A 9,924-nucleotide genomic window follows, 5' to 3' on the forward strand; every position below is an offset into this window, starting at 1 on the left:
TAAAGCAGGTGTCATTTAATAATTTTTTATTGAATCTAAATGAATTAATTATATTTGGGAAAGTTTTTTGTCTCTTATTCAGCTTTTCCCAAATGAGTTTTGTAAACAGTATAAACCCCTAAGTTTAACGTAAAGTAAGACTGTCTTATCTCCTTGCTACTCTTTCTCGTTGTTTTGGGTGATGTACTGAACAAGGCGTTAATGGAAAACACGGTAGGGCATACTTTCTGGGATATCTCGAAAAACCGACTTATGTGGATGATAATGCTCTCTTAGCAGAAATAAAATCAGACTCGCAGAAGAATCGAAATAAGCTTAGCGAGTGTGATGGCGTGATTGGTCTGAAAATTAGAGTGGATAAAACGAAATCCATCTTTAGTAATGATGACACCGAATCTGTACAATTCACTGTACACGACAGAGAGTTATCGCGCAAAACAGAATTCTGCTAACTTGGGGGTAAAATTACCACCAACGGAGGTTCTGCTGAAGACATTACCAACCACACCCAAAGTGCGCGGTGCGTTTGTTCAGTTAAACACCATTTGATCTTCTAAATCTATCTCAGTCAGCACTAAATTTCGTATTTTTAACTCCAGTACTTTTATACGGTTGTGAATCCTGGTCCTTAACAAAAACGTTTATACAGATACTGCAGTCCTTTGCAAACTCATGTTTACGAAAAATCTTATGATCTTATGGTGGTCTCGTGTCATCTCCAATCAAGATTTACTGAAAAAAGCCCAACTTACTACCCATAGAGATAACCAGCAAACGTATACGATTTGAATATCTAGAGCATACACTATGCAATGTACATGGTACACATCTACCATGTCGACTTGAAAGACTTTCATACTAATTGGAATTGTATAACTCACTAAAAATCGGAACGGCTTTAACATAATACTTTTATTTTATCCCTACGCTCCGACCGGAGTTAAAAGATGCGATATATAATTCGAACCATCCTTAGTGTTTTGATAGTGTCTGATTTTTCAGCACATTTGTGAGTTTGGACAATAACTTGTAAAAAATTTTTTATATATTTTTTTATGTTTATGTATAAATGTATTCTCAAAAGCATATCGCAACGGTTTGAAACACAAATAAAGCTCATTCAGTTCATTTAGCTCATAAGGTCATAGAGCTGTTACTACTCTCACAGCAATACTCATCACTCGCTACCGTAGCTGCTCACATCACAGTAGCATTATGATTAATTGCATTACTGATCGAACTCATGAATTTTGGCAATTCATAAAACATGTTCGCGCTGTGGAAAAGGCGATTGCAGAATGTGCTTTATAAATTTCAAGCCTAACAAATGAGCTTGTTACTGTGTGCGCTTGTGCGTATATGTGATGGCTTATGTGCGCTTAATCACAATGGATTCCATGAAACTTCCAAACACTAAAATGTGAAACGTGTAGCTTTTTGGGAGAATTATTACCCAAAATTGATTGTAATTAGACGGTCGACCGTTGTTGTAGTAGTAGTTGTAACCGACACGGGCATCCGATCGGGCACGTTATCCATATATATTAATGGACATATACGAGTACATATGTATATACCTACAGTATATGGCTAATATTGGTCATCCATTTCGGTTCGGCGAGTATATATTGCTCCACTGTATTGGTGGTATTCTACGAGCCACTTAAGCAGCATTTATGAAGCGTTGCGGCTGCCCTCTGGTCCAACACGGCCTTCACTACATTACGCCCATATACATACATTTGGTTCAGCATATGTATACATATGCATTGGAGGGTGATGGTGGCAAGGTGTATGTGTGTTTTTGTAAATTGGTAAATATGAATGCAATTTTGCATGGATGGTGAATAAATTTGTTTGTTCGCATAAAAGCATATTTAAAATCATCGAGGCAATACTTTCTGTTGTTGCTGGTTCTGCGGCTAGCGTTTAGCAACTAGGCTGTGGCATTCATTGTACAAGTATGATATCGATGATTTATGAAATTTTGCACTGAGGCGGCAAAATTGTGTTGCATTTAATTGATTGCAAATGCAAATGTCAATTATGCGGCATTATCTTATGGCCATTCTCTAATGACATATGTCGTAAAATTTGATGCGTTTACGCATATAAAGGTTTTATACAACAAAATTTTATATCACTTGCACTTTAATAAATTTCTTCTATTTAATTAGAAGCGGTTGAGACGACTGAAAAATATTGAAAATCTGTGTGGTTGGAAGTGTCTAACAATCAGACATATTTCATATTCAACACAAAATGATGGGACTGCGAGCTATATAAGACTTTTCTTTATAAAAATATGTTTATTTTAAAGTTTGTGCAGTGACAGTGAAATTATATTAAATTTGAATTTTTTGAAGCAAAGGGACGGAAAGCGCTTTATAAAGAAAGAGAAAAAAAAAACAAATTGCACAACATGCTCTCCAAAGGCTTATATCAAGAAACCTGTGTTAGTGGAAACACATTTTTCGACTTTACTGTATTACCGTTTAAGCAAAGCTTACGAGCTCACTGAAATCTCATAAATCAACTGGCTTGGGAAAGCATTTAAGCATCATGCTTAAGTGATGAAGTGTGGTGTTTTTAAGAGTATTGTCCCTTATCACAAACATAAACCGAGAGGTAATCCTTGCATTCGGTCTTTTTTGCTACTTTGAATCACCACGATGGAACCTCAAGGTGTCTAGGAATGTAAATCCCGGATAAAGCAACATAGAAGGGAATGACCGAACGGTCAATTCCAAGTGGATTCTGAGACATACCATATAGGCAACTTCGGCTTAGGTATAATTCAACAAAAATGGAATATCTACTGCAAAGCTTAACATCAAATTTTTTTTAAACTAAAAGCAGTTATTACACCCAATAGGGATATGTATGTATACGCATCTGCATTTTTCACCTTCAGTTCAGTTCAGGTCTTAAATCAATAAGACACTTAGCAATAGAAATATTTGAGTTCAAATAGCTTTCTGAGCTGGTAAACATTAGAATAAGCTCTTAGAGCTACAACTACGCCCACTTCTAAAATAACGCTATTTCAAAAACTATCAGAATTTTTGATCTGAAGGAAAGTATTTATATATAATATTATATATCTAGCCCTGATAAAAGATGTTAAGGTATGAAACTAGTCCCTAATATAGTAATTTCATTCCTTTTATTCGACTTTATATCATTTTTAAATATATACACTTGAATAAATCTTTATACCTTATTAACTTATCTTACGTAAATAATTTAAATTAAGATAACTACCGAAATTTTATTTGAATTCCTCAAGTAAAAAATTCTGCAACTTTTGCGCGCAAAATGATTTTGGCAGGTGTAGAAAAGCGTAAAAAGCCAGCCAATGATGCAATTTAGCCCAGTACAAAGGGCTAAAATTTAACTGAACTAATTTTCGTGCCTCAACACACACGACTTTGAAAGAAATTTCTGTGTGAAAGCAAAAGTCACAGCTGCTTGCTTTCATGCATTCGCAATAAATAATATACGAAATGCTTCTATATATATTAAACAATAGAAATATAGAAGTTGCAATAGCAGGAAATTTGCGAAGAAATTCGAAAATACTGGAATCAAAAATTTCGCATACAATTTTGCGCTTTTCTTTTGATTAACTTCGTTCGTGACTTAAGTTTTCAACAAGCATTAAATGCTAAAAATAAACAAACAAAACGAAATCAAATAAAAAGTCTGGAATAATAAAACGCTCAGCAGAATACTGTAGGAGCGTAAGTTAAATGCAATATTGGTGAACAAAAAGGAGGAAACAGCGGCGACAAAAAGTGCATTGGGCAAATGCTAACGGTGTCCATAGAAGAGGGCGTGAGTGGTCGCACAATTCGAATGGCATTAATCTTACAAGCGCACAAGACGTCGTCTACAGCACTTGAAGCGCTGAGCCCGGAACATTGAGTTGCTTAGTGAAGAAATTGCGCTTTTGCCGTGGAGAAAAGCAGTACAACGATAAAAATTGTATGAAATATATAAATAAAAATACAAATAAATAAAATGAAAGCAGTTGTTATGTTGTGCACTGACTATATAGATATGTATATATACAGTATATGTCAGAGAGCTTGCAAATGCAAACAAAATTGCTTGCGACGGACAAAACAGTTTGTGTGAAACCGACATTGTAACATGGACCGTGCAAATATTTGCTGGTAACAGCAGCGCTTGGGGTGTCGCACGACTTTGCTTATGTTGCTGCCACCTTTAGTTACACCTTAAATATTTCGAAATATTAGAATAATTTTTTGTTTTTAAGCTTGAAACAGCAATGGTTTAAAATTAAAAAAATAAAACAAGAAACGGCGTTCACTTCGACTGCAGCGATGCAAAACACCCTTCACAGTTGCATTTCTTGTAGCAACTAAAACTAAACCTGAAAACCTGCTAACGGTTTGCATCCAACGGAAAACGGTTTGCTTGTTCTTTCTAGCTACGTTGTTGGATTCGAAAAAACTTTAATTCAAATTATGTTTCTTATGAAGATTTTAATCGGTCAGTTTGATTGGCAGCTATTTGCTATAATGGTCCGATTTAAAAATTTGACAAAGATTATAGTACTGGCTTGTACCGGCAAGGATTTAGTCCGTATTTTTTGGGGCTTACTGAAATTATTTTCATCGATTACCATCCAAAGTTGCCATCAGAGAATTTGGGTTTTTGAATGAAGACATTTCTGAACAGTCGGAAATCCTCACACACTTCTTTACACCGGATCTTTTTGATCATAGAGTCGTCAAACCAAGCTCTGAAGCTGATGAGGAAAGCAAGGTAAGGTACTCTAGTTCCGCTATCAGTAGGAACTTGGCCAGCGCTGGGCTACAATCGGTACATGTGCTGTAATAAGACCCTTTGGCTCAAGATTGATCGCAAGAGATCCAATGAGCGCTTTTCTCTCAGTCAGGTTAGCATCACCCTAGTTGTGGGGGTTCTGACAGGCCGTGCAATAAGTTTGAGAATCTCCCACCATCTCAGCGTCTTACCGGACACCAGCTGCAGAAGCTATATGGAAAAAGACGAGGTGGAAAGATCTCAACACTTCCTTCTTGATTGTCCCGCGCTTGCGAGATCAAGGCTTTAAAACTTAGGAGCTCACACTTTCAGATATCGCATCGATTTTTAGGCGCTTTGCGGACTTATAAAAGCGAATACAGGAGCTATATTCTTATGGTATATAGTAGTCGATGTTCGATCTCTGGATCAGCCATCATAACCTAACCGTTGAAATCAAAATTTGCCAAATCCTTAGCTCAAAGACTGTTCAGTCCATCTAGCCTTTTTAAGTAGAATGCATTGTGTTTTAATGTATAATGTTACATATTTGGATATCTGAAAATGGTTGTAGAAAATGTCGAGGCATTTATTCAGAAAATATTTGGAGTCACTGAATTCATTTTCAAGGAACGAACCGTTAAAAAGAGTATTTAAAATATCTTTCTTATCTTATATAAGGTATATTTAATTTATTGTTATATCCAAAAACATGATAACATATATTTTATTCTATATGTCAATTCTATATAAAAACTATATTAAAATGGGTATCCAACCAATGCCATACAAATACAAAAAAACTTTATTTAAATAATCCTTTGCGGGGTATGCGCACTATATACTTTCAAATTGCTTTCAAGTGTAAGTCTGAGAAAAGCGTATTTTTCATTTCTCGCCTCATGGCACTTTGTCAATTCCATTTATTCGTTGTGCTCATAACTGTTTCCACCATAATTTTTTTGTTTGCCATTTACAAGTACTCGGAATTTATTTATGCAATTTTCCTTTAGCTGTTTGTGTGCAAATTTGTCATTCGTTTTATTGTCTGAACTAATTTAAGTCGCATAGATCTTCGATGTAAATATTTGGCGTATGCAAAGAATTGGCTCCCGCGCGGTGGCCTGGTCGCACGCGGCACAGCAGCCTCGTGCTGTTTGGCGATTTGCATTTCACATCGTTTTCATTTTTTCTACAATCATTTTCCACGGCTCCTATGCTTTCGCTTCACCTTCTTTTTGAAGTTACTCTTTACTCTCGTTGATTTTTTTTCGCATGTTATCGCTGCGGACTGGAAAGGTTTTCTTTTGTAAGTATATATTTCTTTCGGGCTACCTACTTATTGCTTTGATAAATTTTGCATCCTTTTATTTCCACTCTCAAAGCATACTTACATACAAACATCTGTACGAATTTCTACAGGTTTTTGGTGAATTCACAAAGCACCAAGCTTAATAACGTGTCGCTACTCTTAAATCAGCCAATAATTGTTCGTGTACTTGGTTGCCGTGCTCACCGTGTCACCTTTTTCCATCTGTGTACCCTTTTGTGTGTGCAAGTCCTTTTGCCGTATTTGATTGTGATTAGGTGTGTAAATGCTAGACACTTCATTGTTCCACAAGCTTACGAATGAAGCCAGGAATGTACATTTAACGCCGAGGTCTTAGGTTTTGTACTAAATGATGGATAAAAAAAATAAAAAAACGTTAACTTTGGCTGCACTGAAGCTATAATATCTTTCACAGGGGCATTTTTATAGCAACTATGCACATATAGACTTAATCTGCAGATGTAACCGTTCTTTGTCGTTGGGTTTTTGATGCAAGCACCTTTAAAATCGAATTAAGGTTAATTAATAAAGAAAATATATCTTTTCTGAAGACCTTTACTTTGATGTTTATCGTTCAGTTTGAGTGTCAGATATATCTGTGTGGTTCGGTTTAAACTGTTCGGAAATTGTAGCGTTTTTTCCAACAAGAACTTAATTTTGATTGGTCGATTTGTAAAGCAGATATATGCTATATATGACCGATATCGGCTGTTCTGATAAATGATCAGTTTCTTGTGGAGAAAAGCGTGGGCATGTGCAAAATTTGAAGTCGATATAACAAACACTGAGAGACTAGTTCGGAAAGGTTAAATCAACTCAGCTCGTCATGCTGATCGTTTGTGTGTTCTTTATATGATCTCCGATATTTCCTGCTGGGAGTTATGAACTTCGTGGTAAACTTAATATAACCTATTCAGGACAAGCAAATATCGGTATTTTGTATTTCTGCCATATTCAAATACAAAATAGTAACTAACTAAACGTTGTTCATACATTAAAATTATTTTCGATTTTCCTTAGAAGTCACGGACCTCACAAATGAGAAACCAGGATTTTGAAATTAAAATTTCAGTTTCGCGCAAACGATAATGTATGTAAGTGCTAATATTAAGATTTTCTATTAAGCGAAACTGGTTATCTTAAAAGCTCCAAAGCTATCAGAGATTATCTTTATTATTTAATATTAATTTCCAAAATGTTCAAATCAACAAAATCGATCGACAAAAAAATTCTAACTGATACAAAGCCACTCTTACCAGTGCTATAACAATGCGGTATGGCTTACTCCGCAGTAATTGTGCCACCATATACATCAGGAATTTGCCGATAAAGTTTGTCTCATAAGAAAAAAAGCTAATCTTTGCTAAGACAACGTCTATCAATACACATCTGTGTATAATACGAATACTATGGTATTTTGTTTACTGCGTTTGATGATACATATATCAATGTAGTAAATTAAAATACTAGCTTAGTTTCATAGGCAATAGATAATTCAAGCTGCGCGCACTTATTCTTATACACATTGTTATAGTTTTAAATTCCTCGCAGTTTTTCCACATGTTGGCTTCAAACTTCAAGTAAGGACTTTGTTTCGACAGTGCTCAACTAAATGCGTTTCTTTCCTCCTTTTCATGCAAGATCTTTTATCTAAGTTCGTTACCTTTTGTTAGGTGTGTTTCTTAAAATACCACTATGAAATATGATAGTATTGTTATCAGCAAAATACTCACATGGTAAAGTGGTATGGTATTGTTACCACAGGTCTGTCACAGCCAGTTACTAAGAGATTTTGAGTTGCTCATACGACATGCTGTACTGTATGAGCACAGCACATTTCATGAATTATATTAATTGCATATAATTTTTAAATTAATGTTTTGTATAACAAAACCAATCAGACCTTTTTTCTGGGCAGAAAATTTTGTATCAGAATATCAGTTTTTCAAAGTTGTAGGTTTATTTGTTTTTGAGATCAAAAAATGCCAAGTTAAGTGATTTATGCTCGGTTTAAATTAAAAATGAGGAGCTTATTCACCTTGTACCCTAATGTATATTTCTTAATGTGTATTCCTTATTCCCATCTTTCTCTATTTTCGCTATCCTAGAAGGTATTTTAATTGGTTTATTGTCACATATCATACCAATGAACCTCCATTGCTTGAAGGTGCTTCGAACTGAATTTAAGCTCTAATACAAACATTTATCGGAAATGTGATTAAGATATTTGTTGGCCTAATTTTTAAATTCCCTGCACAAGTTTATCAAATATTGGCAGTTCATGATGTATTTTTCTTATTAATATGCAATTGCATTTATTAAATTCCACTTTACCACACAATGCTGGTGTGATACGCATATATGTACATAAATAGCTTCCTTTTGGAAAATATCAAACCAGAAGCAAAATCTCTGAATTCCTTGCAGCTGAGAGTAAATATGCTTTTGTATCAACAAGCAAGAGCACATGCAAACACCCATGTCGCTGAGTTGTGCCTCAAAACACACAGCCAATTGCATATTACTGGAAACCAATCTGCTGCCAACCAATCCCCACATGCCGTTGTGCATCGCTCAAGGGGCAATTACTCGCTTGCCGTTGCAGTGTGCATGGCCGCTGCTGTGGCACGAAATTAGCAGCACTAGCTGGGAACGCAAAGCCACCAATCTATTTATTTACATATGCACTTTCATGCAAATCCATGTGCGTAATCATATGAGCGCATATGCATGAACACTGCATTTATACCACCACATCAACAAGAACAAGAACAACAACACTCTTGAGTTTGGATGAAAGTGCGTTTTTGCAATGTTAGTCTTTTTGCCTCAGTTGAGCAACATACTTCTACTCTTGGCATTTAGCTTTGATACTCTTGCTCGACAATGTTGGGTCTTACCTTATCGCATACCTCCTGACTCTGCCGTCCAACTTTCGTCGAACTCTATATGTAATTAAGTGTGCCTCAACTTATACCGTTGCCCTGCTGACATGCTCGACCACTGTTGTCGCCGCCGAACTTCAAGTTACGCATCTGCATGCCAATACCGCCATCGGTGTCTGCTGTTTCGAAAGTATTCGTGTATCAAGCGACAGCGGCTGTCGGTGTTGTGTTCGTTCAGGAATTTCCGAAGTTTTTATTTTACTCTTTCAGAGGTGTAAACGATTAACTTTTTACGGTAGTAGTATTTAAATTAATAATGCTTGGCTTATAAAACTACACACTTGCAAATGTTGACGATTCGGATATATCTAATTAAATTTAAGCCAATGAATATAGTTTTGTCTAAGTATGTGATTTTGAAAAAACATTTTGTTACAAAAAATTAATTGAAAGAAAATTACAGTAAAATACTCGTAATATGATTTAAAGTGAGCACAGTACATTTCAATATCGTTGACATCAACATTTTCAACCGCATATTTTCTCTCCTGTCAACGATTTTTCAAAAATAAATCAAATAGTTTTATTTTAACAACGGGATCGGTGGAAACTAGTTTAGGTGTAGTGGTCAAGAACTCACACGATCCCCTTTTACAAGGTTGCGAATTTTGAAATTTTGGCAAATCTTGTTTTTTTGTTATTCAACACACGATCGAGGAAGGTTATAGCGATATTTTATGTTTGATTGAAGTTTTCCTTCAAAACAATAATGACGAAGCAGTTCCAATAACCCTGACATAATTTAACCAGGGGGTTCATTGATTGGCGCCACAGTAAATGAGTTAAAAAGGGCTTAGGATATCCAAATATTCATGCAAGACATATTCAACGGATGTTCCTTTGACTTTGTTAGCG

At 35.6% G+C, this 9,924-nt stretch overlaps 1 long non-coding RNA gene across 1 annotated transcript; it reads right to left on the reverse strand.

Moving 5' to 3' along the window:
* Positions 1 to 5,542: 5,542 nt before the first annotated feature.
* On the reverse strand, positions 5,543 to 9,429 carry LOC118683118 (uncharacterized). The gene is made up of 3 exons (XR_004978958.2): positions 9,025 to 9,429; positions 6,189 to 6,469; positions 5,543 to 6,129 (listed from the first exon to the last, which is right to left on the reverse strand). It is a non-coding gene; the product is annotated as an uncharacterized lncRNA (long non-coding RNA).
* Positions 9,430 to 9,924: the final 495 nt, after the last annotated feature.

The sequence above is a fragment of the Bactrocera oleae genome, chromosome 3 (assembly GCF_042242935.1).
Source record: "Bactrocera oleae isolate idBacOlea1 chromosome 3, idBacOlea1, whole genome shotgun sequence".
NCBI classification, from domain to species: Eukaryota; Metazoa; Arthropoda; class Insecta; order Diptera; family Tephritidae; genus Bactrocera; species Bactrocera oleae.